This window comes from Furipterus horrens, unplaced genomic scaffold (genome assembly GCF_987537825.1).
Source record: "Furipterus horrens unplaced genomic scaffold, mFurHor1.1.pri manual_scaffold_2, whole genome shotgun sequence".
Taxonomy (NCBI): Eukaryota; Metazoa; Chordata; class Mammalia; order Chiroptera; family Furipteridae; genus Furipterus; species Furipterus horrens.
The window spans coordinates 187,098,140-187,117,219 of NW_028327172.1; positions in this window are offsets into that span (position 1 = coordinate 187,098,140).

Below are 19,080 nucleotides of genomic sequence, written 5' to 3' on the forward strand. Positions count from 1 at the left end.
CCATCTCCAGGTCTCTGCCCACATCACATCATCCTGGAATATTCTTTCCAACCACCCAACTACACTCCCCCAAATGAGCCCTCCGTTAGTTCCTACTTGGTTCTCAGGTTAATCGTCACTTCCTTGGGGAAGCCTTCTTGGACTCCAGACTATGTTAGATTTCCCTCTTACAAACTCTCTCGTGACACAAGCATTGTCCTTCACAGAGGAGAGCTTACATAGTAAAACTATATAACGACCTGTGTGCTTTTGGATTTAATGTCTGTCTGCACTATGAGAACAAAAGAAAAAGTGTCATGTCTCCCCAGAGCCTTCACCACGTATCTTGTCATTTTTGTCCATGGGCCATCTTCCCCAGGTGTGCCCTCAATCGAGCAGGCCTCCTACACAGGGCGGTGACCAGGTGGCCTCTGTCCAGGCTCTGTGGGATTTATCGATTCCAGGTCGAGTTTTACATTAGTTTTACAGATTGTGGAAAAGGTATGGGATTGGAGAGAGTGAGCTCACCCAGAGACCACTTGGGCATTTGTTAGAGAAGGCGGGGGCAGGCGGGGCACAGAAATAAAAGGACCAATCAGAGAGACATTATAAGATTAAGATAGCCAGTGTTGATTGACTAACCCAGTGCCTGTCACATAGTGAGTGCAGAATGAGTATTTGTCAAATGCATGAATGAAGGAATGGAGGAAGGGAGGGAAAGGAAGGCAGAGGATTCTGATGTAATGAGGTGCAGCAGGCTGTTTAAACCTAGTTAATCGCCCCTCCACTAGCACCTCTTTCCAGGCCATTGACTTGTTGAAGAAACAGAATAAATTATTCTGCGGAATGACCTACGTCCTGGATCTGGCAGATTGCTTCCTCCTAGTATTTGATTCTATCTAGTATTTGGAATTCTTGCTGTTCCTGTGTCCAGGAATCATGTCTCCCTATTACTTGTCTGTGAATATCCCACCCACCCCTCAGGACCAGGTGCAAAAGCTGCTCCCATCTTTATGAAGCCTCACTTGATTGTTCCAGAATCAGCCTTCCCTATCCCTCTCTCTGTGCTCCCCAGTGCAGACCTCGTACTTCTATGTAGCTTTTATTTCACTCTGCTTTGAACTACATCATTTTTCGACATAGCGGTATCTTGGTACAAGTCCCTGATAATTTCCTGTGGGAGCTTGCTCCTTCCCTAAAACACCAAGACTCTGGACTTTCTTTCTTTAGTCATCAGACTGTCCTACAGATGTGGTGAGACAAAAAGCTGGCTGATGAAACCTGGTTGCTCAATAGCAACTTAACGTTAGGCCCCAATATATTTTGTTTGAAATGTAAACATGGGACTAACTTTGTGCCATATTTTTTTTTTTTACAAACATGTATTTTTTTTATTTTATTTTATTTTTTACTTTTTGGTTTTTCAATTACAGTTGTCCCATTTTTCCCCCATTTCTCTCCCCCACCCAGCCCACCCCCTCTCCCGCAATCATATCCCTCCCCATTGTCCATGTCCATGAGTCATTTATACACGTTCTTTGACTAAACCCTTCCCTTACTTATCCCCCTTCTCTCCCTCCCCCCTCCCCCCTATTGACTGCTATTCTGCTCTTTGTTCTATTTAGTTCTTTTGTTTTGTGCCATATATTTTTAATAGGACTGGGAAGGGATTGTACCGAGGCAGCTCAGGCCCTTAAAGTTGGTCTTTGTTGATATGGGTCAGGATACAAAGAGGGATCTCTGACTTGCTCCACAGGGAAGCCCAAGGCAACAGGGTGTGCACTGGGTACCACTAGGAGGCTTCCGGCTGTCAGAACAACTCCTTCTTTCTGCTCTTCCATGACGGCACTCTGTGCTCCACCCAGAAGAGCTGGAGATGGCATGGAAGCTTACTAGGGTTTTACCCATACCTCATGGGACAGCATAAAGATTCACACCTTTATAGAAAAAAAAGACCTGATTCCAATTTTATTCCCAGAATTAGTCAGTCCTTAGACTAATGCAATCTGTGTCCTAGACTGTAAGCTCATTGAAAGCCAGGATTATATTTTAGACATACCTCATACCTCCTACATTGCAGTATCAAATACTGAACAGAACTTAAGGAAAAGTCAAATTTCAAACAATTCTGATGTGGCGAATTATTTTACCAGAATTAAATAAACATAGAGTTGACTCTCCAGTTTTCATAAAAAGTAGTTAGGTGTAGCTATTCGTCGGCAGCCGTCCATCTCGAGAGACGATGGTGTAGCTTCTTAAGTGTCTATCTGCACCGCCGAGAATGGCTGTGCAGTCCAACTCGGGAGTGACACGGTATCTGTCTCCTCCCATGTTGAATCGACATCTTGTGATGACGCTGGAGTGTCCTCTCCAGTGAAGCTGAAGCTACAGAGCCTGGGCAGGGTGATATGGAGGGTCTGCTGTTGCCCATGCAGCAGACCCCCCCTCTCTTCGCAGCTGAAGGGTCCAAGGGAAAGACGGAGTCAATACAGCTTGGCTTCAGGTGCGCCGCAGGAGTTGCCGGTGTTGACTACAACGTCAAACCGCCTTAGGGACTCCGGCTCCGGATTTTCTGTCGGGGTTTACTCCCTTAGCCTTTCCCCTGAAGAGGTATGCCGCAAGGCAGCGGAGGTTTTTTGGAGTCAGAGTTTTCCTTCTCTGATGTGCCCTGACTGGAAGTGTAGCTATTAAACAAGAAGAATTAGCAGAGCCTTAACCAATTCTGCAGGGAGCTGTGTAACCTATTCAATAGCAGATGTAGCTTGGAAGGAGTGAACCATGGATGGGGTCCTTGCAATTGTTGCCTAGAATCTGCTGCAGAAATAGAAGTGCTTTTCAAATTAAATGTAAAGTTTTTAAATGAACAAAACTGGAAAAATAATCCCTCAGCGCCTACTTTTGGAAAAGAGAATATTTTATTAATACTAAATATTTCCTATGAATTCTTTGCATTCATGTAAAGTCGAATCTTTATACTTAATGCCTTTAATAACTAGTATAAATATTGTAGTCATTTCTTATATCTCATTGATTTAAAAAGCTCACTTTTCATTCAAATGCAATGCTTTGACCACTTAAATAGCTGTTACCTGGATACACCCAGAGTTACATACACTTTCTTTGACTATTTTTAGATTTACTAGTTAACATTTTTGCCACACTTGCTTTTTCGCAATCCCTCTACATAAACATATATACATTTGTGTATGTATCTATATACTCGTATACAGGGCTGGGCAAACGTAGGTTTACAGGTGTGAGTAAGCAAAAGTTTACTGTATTATTATTTATTAATTATTGTATTATTTTCCATATGAACAACTATAAACCTACGTTTGCCCACCCCGTATGCATATATAGAGCATATATGTATATAGTGTATATAACATTTTATCTAACATGTAATAATTTTATATGTATAAAATCAGGTAACAATACAAGATGTCCATAAAATCCAGAAACATAGGTGAATAAACCTAATGTTGTCACAAATATCTTCAACCTGAAAAAAAGGGTAAAAAAGTAAGACTATGGACACCTTGTAGATATATATCACTATAGGTATGTGTTTGTTTTGCCCCAGCATCAATTTTTTTAATGTTCATCACAGCCCCTGAGTGTCAGTCACACACCCTTCAGGAAGAAGAATGAACTTCCGATGCTGGGTGATGAGAAATAGTGCTGATAATTATGCAGGCAATAACAAATTCACTTCCCCTCTTTTTTTTTCCAAACTTGTCATTCTGTTCTTTCTTACATGATAGAGATTCCTGGAGTGACTTCCAGGGAGCATTGTTGCACTCTGGAGCAGTTTCCAGAACAATGAGATCAGAGCTGGAAGGCCCACCATTTATTTCAGCCTTGTTCTGTAAATGAGGAAACCGAAGCGCAGATTAATAAATTTATATGCCCAGGGTCGCTCGGCTAGTCCTTGTTCCGGGCCAGAATGCCCATTGTACAGCCCCCATTGCTGAGGAAGAGCCTTACCTTTTCGGCACCGCTCCTACTGTTGGCCTCCCCACCCCAGGTCGGCTGGCAGGCTGGCTTGACAAAGAGGCCCCGCTACCTGGAAGACATGGGACACATTCTTTCTGGGACATCACAGCACCTTCCAGACACTCCTTCCCAAGAAAACTGCGCCCTGCCACAGTCCTCATTGGTGGCTGGAGGCAGCCCTGTGCTCTCCACCGTCCCTGCCTGAACTTCACCTTCCTGCCATCTGTGATGGGCTCCACAGAGCCAGCCTCGAGGGTCCGGGCTTGCACGTTCTCGCTCTCCATGGCCCCCGCCGGATTCGGGGGCAAGGCGCTTCTCTGTCTCCTGATCCCTAGCCCCCGCAAGGCCTGCTCCCTGAGGTCACCCGGGACCACCTGGTGCCAGGCAGCTGGGCCGTCTACAACCACAAGAGCGGTAACAGCTAAAACGGACCTTGATTCCTTCTCCCGCTTGCTCTATTTTATTTTTTTAATTTCAGCAGCTGAGTGGCCTGGACTTGTTCTGCTATGGACAGCGGGTCCCAGCCAGCAGTGGCCCCAGTTTGCTCTGAAACCAGCCTCCTTGCCTCCTCCCAGCACCACGTGGTGGCCGCACACTGTGGCCTCACTGGCCACCTCAGGGAAAGACCACTAGGCACAGCACAAGACCTTGAGGAAAAGAGAAATGCTCCAGTCAACGTCTGCGCATTCATTGAGGGCGACGAGGTTCATTAGGGCCACGGGGCTGAGCAAATAAAAGCACAAGACGCCCAGCTGAGTTTGCCTTTCAGGTCAACAACATCCTTTCTTAATATTTAAGTATTTCCCATGCAATATTGGGGATTCATTTATACTAAAATATTATTTGTTGTTTATCCAAAATTCAGATTCAACTGGGTGACTTGTATTTTACCTGACAACCCTATATTTATGTTCGAATGCCAAAATGAACTGAAAAAACTTCCATGCAAGGACTGGAAGGGTCTGCAGCTAGCTGGAGCAAGAGCGGAGGGAAGTGGATATTGCTGAGCTCCGCTTGCAGCAGCACAGAAGTGATAGATGTCTGGAATGTTCTGCATAGGGCCTGAAGCACATGCCATCCATGCCCACAGAAGCACCTCCCTCAGAGCCCGGGCAATGATTTGCAAAGCAGTAAACATGGAAATTCACTCACACCCAAATCCAGGGGGAAGGACACAGAACATCAAGTCCTGCCTGCAGTTGCCGAGGTGAAAAATAAACTGTGACAAAACGAAATAATTGCAAAAATGTATTTTTTATTTTTTACACAGAAGCAAAGAGTTACTTGTAGGGAGAGTGGATTATATAAAAGCTTACCCTTGTAAAAAGGAGAGGCTCCTGAGAGCCTTCTGTTCTGTAAGTTCTGCCTCTAGTGATCACACCACATGCGCACACACACACACACACACACACACACACTCCACTCAGGCCCTGACCTCAGGGCTTCAAAATGCACCAACTTTCACTTTGGCTGACTCAGCAGCCTGGAGTGGATTACTTAACTCAGTGGCAGATTTAAAAATACTGCAAGTACTACTTTGGCTAGCTAAATTGTACATGAATATGCACAGAAATATTCTTGTATTTAACTGAATGCCTCTAATGAGGAACATGTTGTGCGTGCCATGAACCACAGGGTGAGGATGGGGTGTGGGGTGTGAGGGATCCTAGGGGTGGGGCTGGACCAACACAGTCCTGCCCTCAGAGCACTTGGAATCCAGAGAAAAAGACTCACAAAGACAAGCTTCTGACGCCAGAAGTAACAACAATTGTCAGAGAAAGCAGCTGCTCCGTGGTCTGGAAGGGAGGAGTGGAGGTGAGGGGGTAGGAAGGAGAAGCTAGGGAGGTGGGAAAATGCATGCTAGACCTCCATCCATATTATCAAGTAATTTACAGTTGGATCCAGAGGGAATGTCAATGTATCATTTAGACCACATGTCTAAATAATAGATGTTAAATTGAATCCAAAAGTACTAAAATGTAGAGCCGTATGTGGGTCAGTAGAGGAAAAATCAATTTACAAATGCATGAACAAGATTCGATTTACATTTAGTGATGAAGGTCCAACCATTTCGGAGAGTCTAAATCTGGAAGCATATGGAATGTTTGTCTTTGAATACATAATGCTGTCAGCTGCAGTATGTAAGCAAAATTCCACACGCTGGAGGAAATGCTAATAATGCTAAATTCTAATACATAAGATTACCATTAAACAAAACATGACTTGTTTCTTTTTTTATTTTAAAGTATGAACCCTGACCCAGAAGTGAAAGTATAGACTGCTCTTCTGTCATTTTGCAGGAAAATATGGTTGGGACATGCACAGTTTCTACCGGGTAGCCAGATCCTGTCACTGTCCTGCAGAAAACCTTCCAAATTAGCTTCACCCTTGGCCCACAGCACTCGGTGTCACCTATGCTGCCCACCTCCGTGCCAACCTCCCCACCTGATATTCTCCTGATTTCACCACGTCAGCCACACGGGCTTCTCTCAGCTCCCAGACACACACCAGGTGTGGTCCCCTGTTTACTGTTTCCTCCGCATGGAATGTGTCATCCAAAGTTCACACCATGGCTTCTTTCTTTCGTTCTTTCTTGTTTGTTTGTTTTTTCACAAATGAGATAACACTTAATCAAAGTTTTGAAGACAAATAGCTGTTGATCAGGCATAATTTTTTGTATACACAAATACTAGATTACTCTAGCCAGTTTGGATTATTGCAGTCTAAAAATAAAGTAGAAAGCCAAAGAGGTTTTAAAACATACTTATCATTGCTGTAATGTATACTGTCATTTTGTAAAGCATTTGAAAAAAAATCAGTCTTTTGATTCAACATATTTTAGAACATAATTGATAAATTCCTAGAAATTAATTCTTAGCAATATTTAGATAGTTTCTTTTAGTTTTTAAAATTTTTTCCAATGGAGATAAATTTTTATTTAACCAAGAGTAAAATTCAAAAGATTTTACAGTGTAGTCCCCACTCCAGAGCCTTTCGTTATGTTTGGTGTTTCCTCTGCATTGAATGTGTTGTTCAAGGTTCATACGTACCACGGTTTCTTGTTGTAATAAAGATCTCAGCTCGAATCTCACCTCCACAGATAGGCCTTCTCATCTTTTCCTGTCCCAAGTAGCACTCACCCCAACCAAAGCATTCTTGATCACATTTTGGCATTGTCTGCATACCTTCTTAAATTATCTACAAAATTATTGTTTAATGTTTCCTTGTGTTACTGTGTGTCTTCCCAATAAGGGCATAAATCTTATCTGTCTTGGTCAGTAGAGCACCCCTGGGCCAGGGACAGTGCCTGGCACAGAGTAAGTGCTCAATAACCATCTGTTGATGGAACAAATATACTTCAACTCCAGATAAACCAGAAATAGCACTTTTCAACACACTTACATTAGAAAGGACACACATATTACTGGTGGGGGAAAAAAGTCTCAGACTCTTCACTTTTCAAAAATTACTAAAGAAAAATACATTTAACCTCTTATAATAATGACTACATGTGATTTCTTGGAAAGAGTACCCATATTCTAGAAAATTTTTAAACTTGGAGAAGAATGTTTACTATTCCTGACTTTCAGGCTAACTTTTTCTTTGAATTTTTTCATGAGACTTAAAACATTTTCACAAAATTCCAATAGGTCAGGCTACCAAGTACTGGTTCTCTGACAACTTTCACCATCGGAAGATGGCTGCTTGGACCTAATTTTTATAGGCTTTGTTGGAACGAAACCTACCTGTAAGTATATTTTAAAATGGGGCTGGGTAACGAATCCCAACCTTTCTATCTACCCTCACCTTTGGGCTCTTGAGGCAGACACACCTTTCTCGAACTTTTTTAGAGGTCGGAACTAAGTCCTGTGCTTGCCTTGGTTTTTCACTCTTACTAGGACTCCACCTTGCTTTCCATATGACTCATGTGCCGAGAGCACAAACATGCACCAGTAGAAGGCTCACCAGTTAGAATGTGTTGAATTTAGTGCTTCTTACGGGCAAGGAGCAAGTGGACAGCGTTCTCCTGGTGCAGCGCCTCAGTCTCCAGACCTGGACAGTGGGTCCAGGCAGCCCACCCAGGGCCTCCCTGCACCTAATTGTGTGATTGTTTATCTGTCTCGTCACCTTTCAAGGGAGTGTATACAACCCTGGCATAAATCAATTAATCTTAAGAGCTTTGAACATAAAGACAGCTGATAGTGTCATATTCAACCCACTACTTTGTATCAGTATTTTGATCTTTTTTATTGCTGTGGATGTCTGTGACGCGATATTCTAGCGTCCGCATCGTTTAGAGCTGCGACTCAGAACATGGCGCGTTCCTAGAAGCCGCTTTCGGCATCAGTGGGCGGCGGCGCGTGGACTTGCAAGCGTGGGGCGCGGGACCAACCGACGCCTCTTCGTGTTGGACAGTGGAAGCTGGAGAGCCGGGCTATTCGGACTGAGCCAATTGGTTTCCATGGATCTCAATAGTGCCAGCACTGTTGTTCTTCAAGTCTTAACTCAGGCCACCAGTCAGGATACTGCTGTGTTAAAGCCAGCTGAGGAGCAGTTGAAACAGTGGGAAACACAGCCAGGTTTTTATTCAGTGTTGCTGGTAAGTTGCTTAAAAATAGTTATTATTTTTAATAAAATGAGACACTATTCTATTGTTTTAAAAACCTACTTGTGTTGGTGGTTTACTTAGTGAAACTGATCCAAATGTTTGGCTGCCATTGCACTGCCATTTACTAATTCGAGGCATGGCACTTGGAGGACATTTAAGAGATGTTTATTGTTGGGTGAGTATACCCAAGCAGGGTATTGGTAGTATCTGCTTAGAAGGTTACACTGCCAGTTTTCTATTTTAGCCTGTAAATGCTGCCCTCAAGACTGTAAAGGAGGAAAGAGGAAGGACATCTCTAAAATCAGAGAAGGAAAACTCTGACTCCAAAAAACCTCCGCTGCCTTGCGGCATACCTCTTCAGGGGAAAGGCTAAGGGAGTAAACCCCGACAGAAAATCCGGAGCCGGAGTCCCTAAGGCGGTTTGACATTGTAGTCAACACCGGCAACTCCTGCGGCGCACCTGAAGCCAAGCTGTATTGACTTTGTCTTTCCCTTGGACCCTTCAGCTGCGAAGAGAGGGGGGGTCTGCTGCATGGGCAACAGCAGACCCTCCATATCACCCTGCCCAGGCTCTGTAGCTTCAGTTTCCTTGAGAGGACACTCCAGCGTCATCGCAAGATGTCGACTCAACACGGGAGGAGACAGATACCGGTTATAAGCTCATCCGATTGGCGAAGGAAACGAGCGCCAGGGGTCTCCTCTGACGGTGGGAGAGGTCATCGCACCTCACTGGACAGCTACCGTCTCGCCATGGCTCGCCTGCCCCACTGGGTGCGTGGGGATCAGAGAGGCGCCTCTCGAAAAGTGGGCCACAAAACACCCGCACCAGTTAATTCCAAGCAAACAACAAGAAAGAAGCCTCTGGCTCTTCGCCTCGCTAGCTGGAACATCAGGACCATGTGCCCCGGACTTACTGCAGACCTTCCGTGGATCAAGGGTGCCAGGAAAACCGCTGTCATCGATAGGGAACTGGCATGACTAAACATTGACATTGCGGCTCTACAGGAGACCCGGTTGGCCGACAACGGAACTATCAGAGAAACCAACTACACCTTCTACTGGCAAGGGAAGTCTCCGGACCAACCAAGACAGCACAGTGTTGGGTTCGCTGTGAAGAACACGCTTGTTAACTCCATAGAGCCACCCACAGGAGGCACAGAGAGACTACTTACCCTCCGATTGTCAACAACTTTCGGCCCAGTCAGCATTCTTAGCGCGTATGCCCCAACCCTCTGCGCCACCACCGAAGAGAAAGAACAGTTCTACCATGCACTGGACGAAGTGTTATCCAAGATTCCCAGAAGTAACGCTCTCTATCTCCTTGGAGACTTCAACGCAAGAGTAGGAGCCGACCACATGGCCTGGCCCACCTGCCTTGGAAACTTTGGGAGAGGAAAGATCAATGAGAATGGTCAGCGACTGCTTGAGCTCTTGTGTCACCACGGCCTGTGCATGACAAACACATTCTTCAAGTGCAAAGAGATCCACCAGGTGTCATGGAGGCACCCCCGCTCCCGCCATTGGCACCAGCTTGACCTCATCATCACCAGAAGAACGGATATTGGTAGCACCCTCCTCACCCGCAGCTACCACAGTGCAGACTGCGACACGGACCATGCCCTCGTGGTAAGCAAGGTGCGCATAATGCCGAAGAGGTTGCACCACTCCAAGATGAAGGGTCGCCCACACATCAACACCAGTTGTGCCAGCAACCCAGTTAAGACCCAGCAATTCATCAACAAGATGGAAGATGCACTCGGCGAGGGAGTGGCGGCAGATGACATTATCGAATCCAATTGGCCACGTCTCCGCGACGCCATATACAACTCCGCCGTTATTGCTTACGGGAAGAAAGAGCGGAAGAACGCTGACTGGTACGAGGCTCACTGGGAAGAAATGGAACCCGTGATCGAGGCTAAGAGGAAGGCCCTACTGGCTTACAAGGCCACACCCACTCCCAGTACACTTCAAGCTCTACGGGCTGCCAGGAACAAAGTCCAGAAGACCGCCCGCCACTGTGCCAACACCTATTGGCTAAACCTGTGCAGAAGCATTCAGGAAGCCGCCGATATAGGCAATGCACGAGGAATGTATGAGGGTATCAAGAAGGCAACAGGCCCAATCCCCTCCAAGATCGCCCCCCTTAAGTCCAAGACAGGTGAGGTCATCACTGACCAGGAACAGCAAATGCGGCGGTGGACCAAGCACTACCTCGAGCTGTACGCAACGAAGAACACCGTAACAGACACTGCTCTTAAAGCCATCCCAGACCTACCAGTCATGGAGGAGCTAGACACCCCACCTACTGCGGCAGAGCTCGGCAAAGCCATCGACCGCCTCGCTTGCAGGAAAGCACCAGGAAGCGACGGAATCCCTCCAGAAATCCTAAAGAGCGGGAAACCAGTCCTGCTACAGCCGCTCCACCATCTACTCTGTCTCTGCTGGAAGGAGGGTTACATCCCCCAGGATATGAGAGACGCCAACATTATCACCATGTACAAGAACAAAGGAGACCGCAGTGACTGCAACAACTACCGGGGCATCTCTCTCCTCAGAGTCGTCAGCAAAGTATTCGCCCAGGTCGCTCTTGCCCGCCTGCAGACCCTTGCTTCCCGCGTCTACCCAGAGTCCCAGTGTGGCTTCAGAGCTGGCCGATCAACAGTGGACATGATCTTCTCCCTACGCCAGCTGCAGGAGAAGTGTCACGAGCAGCATAAACCACTCTACCTCGCCTTTATCGACCTCACGAAGGCGTTTGATCTGGTCGGTCGAAGCGGACTCTTCAGCTTGCTACGGAAGATTGGCTGTCCACCACATCTGCTTGCTGTGGTCATGTCCTTTCACGACAACATGCACAGCACGGTGTCCTACAACGGCGCAACCTCTGAGGCCTTCCCAGTCAGCAGCGGAGTAAAGCAGGGCTGCGTCCTCGCGCCTACGCTGTTCGGAATCTTCTTCTCCATGCTCCTCCAATACGCCTTTAAGGACTGCAGCGAGGGTGTCTTCATTCACACCAGATCCGATGGCAAGCTCTACAACCTGGCCCGTCTACGAGCCAAGACCAAAGTCAAAGAGGTGCTCATCCGTGAGATGCTCTTCGCCGACAACGCAGCCTTGATATCACACTCCGAAGAGGGACTCCAGCAGCTAGTCACTTGCCTTTCCCACGCATGCAAGGAGTTCGGACTAGCCATCAGCCTGACGAAGACGAATGTTATGGCTCAAGGCACGGGGACTCCCCCATGCATCACCATCGACGGATACACCCTGGAGGTTGTCAACGACTTCACTTACCTCGGGTCCACCATCTCGAGCTCTCTGTCAGTCGACTTGGAGGTCAACCGGAGAATCGCCAGGGCAGCCACAGTTATGGCCAGACTGAACCGGCGAGCGTGGAACAATTCCAGCCTCACTGAGAAAACCAGACTGCGCATCTACCAAGCCTGCGTACTCAGCACTCTCCTCTATGGCAGCGAGACGTGGACCACCTACGCAAGGCACGAAAGGAAACTCAACAGCTTCCACATGAGGTGCCTGCGACGCGTCCTGCATGTCGCCTGGCAGGATAAGGTCCCCAACACCGAGGTGCTGAAGCGAGCCAATATGAGCAGTTTGCGTGCAGTTCTTAGCGAGAGACGCCTCAGGTGGCTCGGCCATGTCAAAAGAATGGATGCAGGCCGTATCCCCAAAGACCTCCTCTACGGCGAGCTAGCAGAAGGCAAGAGGATGACAGGGCGCCCAAAACTGCGGTTCAAAGACATCTGCAAAAAGGACATGACACAATGCCCCATCAATCTCAACACATGGGAAGTTCAAGCAGACGACCGCCTAGCCTGGAGGCTCGCGGTCAGGCAAGGTACGTCACGTGCAGAGGCTGCGCGCAACGAGGAGGCGGTCCAGAAAAGATCGAGGCGGAAGCAGCGTCAACAGCAGCAACAACGGCCATCTGCCTTCACCTGTACCAAGTGCGGCAGGGATTGTCACTCCCGAATCGGACTGCACAGCCATTCTCGGCGGTGCAGATAGACTCTCAGGAAGCTACGCCATCGTCTCTCGAGACGGACGGCTGCCGACGACTTTGTAGGCACTCATAACAAATCACAAATCAGATTATCTGGATCCAGGAAGCCAATCAACAGCTGGTTGCTTCTGGAAACAGGGAGCCCATGGCTTTATACATGTTCAGGCTTCCAGCAGCCACAGATTCAAGGTGCCTACAATGAGAAAAGAGGCCAATGTTGCACATCAGCCCTCCCACCCCAAGTTCTTCACTGGCCTCACCAGGTGCTCACAGGAAACACCTGGGAAAGGGTGAGAGAGGCTGTGTCATGGCCAAGGAACACTGAGTGCAGGGAGTCACCTCTTTCACAGCAAGCCTGCTCTTTGTCTGGGGGAGGTTGTTACCTTATCCCTTGATCGGCTCCCCACAGACACAACCCTGAGAACTGGCCAGAAAAAGGGTGTGAGAGCCTCGTGTTGCTGCCACACCCCGGAGCACCTGGCAGGGACCCACATGGCGATCACCTCTGCCAACAAGGGCCAGGACCAGCCTCTGAGGACCCAGCCCAGAGAGTTCTCCCACTGAGCAGGGAAGATCCCCTTGCTGCCCACAGGCTTGGTGTTCAGGACAGGAGGATGTGAAATAGTGAAGTGAAAGGTTGGAACCTGCCTCTTCTGGCCTTGAGGGACTGTAGGAGGTGATAAGAGGAAGCAGGAAGGGAGGAGCACACTTGGGTTAGATGCGACCAGGAGACTGCTGAGAGCATCATTTAGGACTCTGTGGGGGATCACCTGAGACGCTCCCCAACCCCCGACACACACACGCACACACTGACCTGTGGCCACTAGAGCCCTCAGACTCAGTGGTGTAGCAGGGTGAGGAGACGGGGGGCTGGAAGTTCACGTACCATCGTGGTGTGGCTCAGACCCAGGCAATCCTGCAATGGCCCAGAAGGGGTTGTACTGCCCTAACTCACTGCCTCCCAGATTCCTTTGGCCACGTGCTCCTGAGTGCAGTCATGGACTTGCTGCCAGGCACGCTGGACCCTTTCATCCTCTGTCACAAGCTAGCAGCACATCACTGACTGTAAGCCTTAGTTTCTTCTTCCATGAGTAGGGATAAGAATAGCACCCATCCCATAAGCTTACATTCCCCAGTGTCCTCATGTGCAAAATGGAAATAATAATACTACCTATTCCTTTCTGTCAGTTTTAAGGAGATATAATTGACATACAGAAATGTGTAAGATTAAGGTGTACAGCATAATGATTTGACTTGCATATATTGTGAAATCATTACTGCAATAAGTTTAGTTAACATCCATTCTCTCACATAATGCTACCTATTTCAAATGACTGCTGTAAGGATTAAATGATTTAGCATAAGTAAAGCACTTAACACAGTGTCTGGAACTAATCAGTACCATATAAATGTTTATTGTCATTGTTATTCTATGTCCAAGTTTAATTCACTTCACCAAACTTTCTCTATGAAGCATCTCACTTAGAAATGAAAAAATTTAAGTGTTATGGAATTGTAGCCTTTTACAGCTGGAGCAGATTTTTAAAAATTAATCAAGTCCAACCCTTTTGTGTTATAAATGATAAAAACAGACTCAGGGCAGCACACCCATAATGGCAGGGCTGGGACTAGAATCCAGTCCAGAGCTCTTTCCAAGATGCCTCATTGTGCTCAGTGCTTATCAAACTAAACACAATGTGCCAATGGGCATGATCAAGCTAGAGCTTTTACTGCAATCATCAAGCTTGGGTCCAAAAGGCAATACAGAAGCATACTGGAATAACTTGGAAATGACCCCCAACACCACTCCAGTCCCACTGTTTTTGGCTTTGGAGCACCTATAAGAACCTGACTGTAATCACACACTCTCCAGAGCTGTTGTAGGCCCCCCACCTCTGTACTCCACCCACACCACTTTGGGTGGAGTCCTAGGGATTCAACGGGAAAGTTCCTCCAGTTCTTCCCAGATGGACTCTGTCTCTGCCACCTCTTAATTCTCCCTAACAAGTCTGTTGCCCACAGAAAATTTATATAACTTTCTGCTAAGGTCAAAGCACTGTTCTCTTTCAGCAGCTGGGTATTAATTGCTCATTGATCTTTGAACTCTCCTTTACAGACTGCTGGGCCAAAAAAAGGGAAAAACATTTATTCTTTTCTCTCATTTGCCACTACTACTATTCCAATGTGGACCCTTTCTCCAGACTGAGTGACTTAACACTGAGGTGCTATAGTGCATTGGTGAAGAGGACAGTTGAGTTAAGAACTAGGTTGGGAGATTTCTGGTCAAGATGCAGGCAGAGGTAGATACCCTTCGCCTCTTCGCACAACCATAGAATGAATTACAACCAGATCTCAAAAACAAAAAACAATCAGAACTGTCAGAAAATCAAGCTGTATGGAAGTCAAAAAATCAAGGATTTTAAACAAGCCACATTCATCTGGATGGGTAGGAGGGGCGGAGGGGTGGAGATGTGTGAGAGGCAGCATAGCCTGGACAAGGGGTGGCAGCGGCAGCAGCAGCAGCAGAAAGAAGAGTCCCATGTTAAAGTGTGGTGGGTAGCTAGCAATCCTAGCCCCAGGCCAGACCACACAGCCCAGAGTTCCAGAACCAGGAAGATAAATCCCCATTACCTCTGGCTGTAAAAACCAGTGGGGTTCAGGACGTCAGAAGAAACTGCCAGATTTTCACCCCATAAAGTACCCGCATGGTCTTAAAATGTACACAAACCACAGGGCAGCAGCTGTAATGCTGTCAATCACATATGGGAAGTGGGTGAAGTGACTGGAAATGGTACCAGTACCAGGTAAGTCACCAGAGGCCAGGCAGTGGTGTTGTCCCCTCTCCAAGCACCCCACCACAAACATAGCCACAAAGCAGTGAAGTGGGTAGCCCTGACCTGGCAATTACCTAAGGCTTCGCCTCACACAATTTACAGGTACCTTTGCTACATAGGCCACACTACTAACACAGGGAGTAAGAGCAGTTCTACCCAACACTCAGAAACAAACACAGAGAGGCTGCCAAATTGAGGAGGCAAAGAAATGTGGCCCAAATGAAAGAACAGAACAAAACTCCAGAAAAAGAACTAAATAAATTGGAGATAGCCAACCTATCAGATGCAGGGTTCAGAACACTGGTTATCAGGATGATCAGCGAACTTATGTAGTACAGAAAATAAAATAAAGGAAGAAATGAAGGTTACACAAAGTGAAATAAAGAAAAATATACAGGGAACAACAGTGATGGGAAGGAAGCCAGGATTCAAATAAATGATTTGGCACAAAAGGAATAAATAAACATTCAATCACAACAGAAAGAAGAAACAATAATGAAAAAAAAATGAGGAAAGGCTTAGGAACCTCTGGGACAACTTTAAATGTACCAACATTCAAATCATAGGGGTACAGAAGGAGAAGAGGAAAAGCAAGAAATTGAAAACTTACTTGAAAAAATAATGAAAGTAAACTTCCCTAATTTGGCAAAGGAAATAGACATACAAGTCCAGGAAGCACAGAGAGTCTCAAACAAGTTGGACTCAAAGAGGACCACACCAAGACACATGACAGTTAGAATGCCAAAGCCTAAAGATAAAGTGAGAATCTTAAAAGCAGCAAGAGGAAAGAAGAGAGTTATCTACAGAGGGGTTCCCATAAGACATTCAGCTGATTTCTCAAAGGAAACTTTGCAGGCAAGAAGGGACTGGCAAGAAGTATTCAAAGTGATGAAAAGCAAGGACCTACAACCAAGATTACTCTAACCCAGGAAAGCTATCATTTAGAATGGAAGGGCAGATAAAGTGCTTCCCAGACAAGGTAAAGCTAAAGGAGTTCATCATCACCAAGCTGTTTTTATATGAACTATTAAAGTGACTTATTAGGAAAAAGAAGATCAAAACTATGAACATTAAAATGACAACAAACTCACAACTATCAACAACTGAATCTAAAAAACAAACAAAGCAAACAACCAGAACAGGAATAGAATCATAGATATGGAGATCTTTTGGAAGGTTATCAGCTGGGAGGGGGGAGGGGGAGAAATGGGGAAATGGTGCAGGGATGAAGAAGCATTATTGGTAGGTACAAAATAGACAGGGGGAAGTTAAGAATAATATAGGAAAAGGTGAAACCAAAGAACTTATATGCATGACCCATGGACATGAAATAAAGGGAGGAGGATTGCTGGAGGGAAGGGTGGTGCCAGACAGAGGGGGACAGTGAGTAAAAATTGGGACAACCGTAACAGCATAATCAATAAAATATACTTGAAAAAAAAAGAACTAGGTTGGGGCCCTGGCTCTGCCATTAATGTACAGGGGAGTGCTTTGGGGGGAAGTCACTTCACTCTTCTAAGCAGAGACATGCTAGAGTTGTCTCAAGTTAGAACACAGGAGCATCTCTTCCCAATTCTGTGTTCAGTGACATCGTGTAGGTAGCATGAAAATGGCCATGGTGCTGTTTACACCATGGAAATTGGCAAGCTCTACAGATGAGCATTTCCATTTCTTCCCAAGCTGGATTTTACCATTTACCAGCACATCGCTGTCTCTAAGCCTTAGTTTCTTCATCCATGTAATGGGATGACAATAGTACCTACACCATAACATTGTTATGAGTTAAATAAGACAAAGCATATAAATGCCCATAAAGCCTCAGACATAGAGTGCTCAGTGTCATTGCTGTTATTATCCACTAGTCCTGTAGCTCCAAGCTACTTCCATTTTAACCCATCACTCATTCACTCAATCAATATTACCAGTATATTCAGCCCTGCCATTGTCCAGGTAATTCTCCTTATATCATTATTCCCATGCTTTTCTACTGTCTATGATAATTTTCCCCAATCCCAACTATACTGCAGACCTATTCTGGATCAGAGGTTCTGTGAATGGGGGGAGGAAAAAAAGGGGATGTGAGTGAGATGATGAGAAATAGAGTAAATATAGCACTAAATTTCTCCTTCCCCACTTCAGGGACTGGATTTTATTCCTGGATCCATCACTAATTCTTTGTTATTCTGGAAATGTGACATTCTCTACATACCTCTGTTTATTCATCAGCTAAACATGGGCAGATGCACCTGTGAGGGGCATAAGCACACAGGCACACACCACCACCACCTACTGCAGGGAGGGCTCTGAGGGTTAAACGGTCATGGTCAGACTTTTCCAATGGAAGGTGAGCGTCTACCACTCAGTTCTTCAAGGATACTCTCCAGGCATTTTGCTGCCTTTTCTATTTCCTGTTTGGCTTTCAGCTTTTCTTGTCTGTCAATATCATCACCTCCTGATGGAAGAGGGAAAGGAGGTTACACTGAGCCTGGTCCACAAAATGCCAAAAAACAACTGAGCCTGAATGTGTACAAAGCTCACTTTGTCCAGAACTCACCAGCTATTTGTTGGTGTGCTGGCTTCAGGAAATCTGTTTTGTGATTGGCTATGAGCTCCAACAGAGGAATGGAAGATGAAATTATTAACTGTCCTTACTTTCAAAGTTTGCAAGGTTAATTATTTATGCCAGGGTTCTGCCCACTCCCTTGAAAAATAGAAAGAGAAAGCTGTTTTTCCACTTGCTCATTCCAACTTCTCCTTTCTGCCCACATCCTTACTGCAGCTCACTTCACGCCTCCCTGATCTTCCAGCTGGCCTGCGCTGGACCATTCCTCCCCTGACCCCTCTCTTAAACCCATAAATCATCATGACCTGGGCTACTGTTTGCCCTAGCTAGCTTGCTTTCGATACAGACAGATCTCCTCTGGTCTCAGGTCAGGACCACAGAGTTTGGATGCTTTTAGAAAAAGCTTTATTTAAAGAACCTAAAAGGGGAGCCCTGGCTGCTGTGGCTCAGTGGATTGAGTGTCGGCCTGCGAGCCAAGTGTCGCTGGTTCGATTCTCAGTCAGGGCACATGACTAGGTTGCACGTCAGGTCCCCAGTTGGGTGTGCAAGTGAGAGGCAACCACACAGTGATGTTTCTCTCCCTCTCTTTCTCCTTTCCCCTCTCTCTAAAAGTAAATAAATAAACAAACAAATAAATAAATTATTTTCTTTAAAAAAAGAACCTAAAGGGCAAGCTAGTACAAGCTGGCATTCCCCAGTGTGACCCTACTAATTATTAAGATATTAAATCACTGCAAATGACATGATCTTCTACATAAAAAACCTTAAATTAAAATGTTCAAAGTAATATATAAAATCATCACAAAAAATCAATAGCATTCCTATAACTAAGAAGACAATTCCATTTACAATAACATAAAATAATAAAATCCTTAGGAATAAACATAGTCAAGGAGGTGACGCTGAAAACCATAGAACACTGATGAAGGAAGGAAATGGAAAATGACACAAAGAAGTGGAAATATATCCTGTGTTCATGGATGGTAAAGATTCATAGTTAAAATGTCCATACTACCCAACGTGATCTACAGATTCAATGCAATCCCTACCAAATTCCAAAAGCGTTTTTCACAGAAAT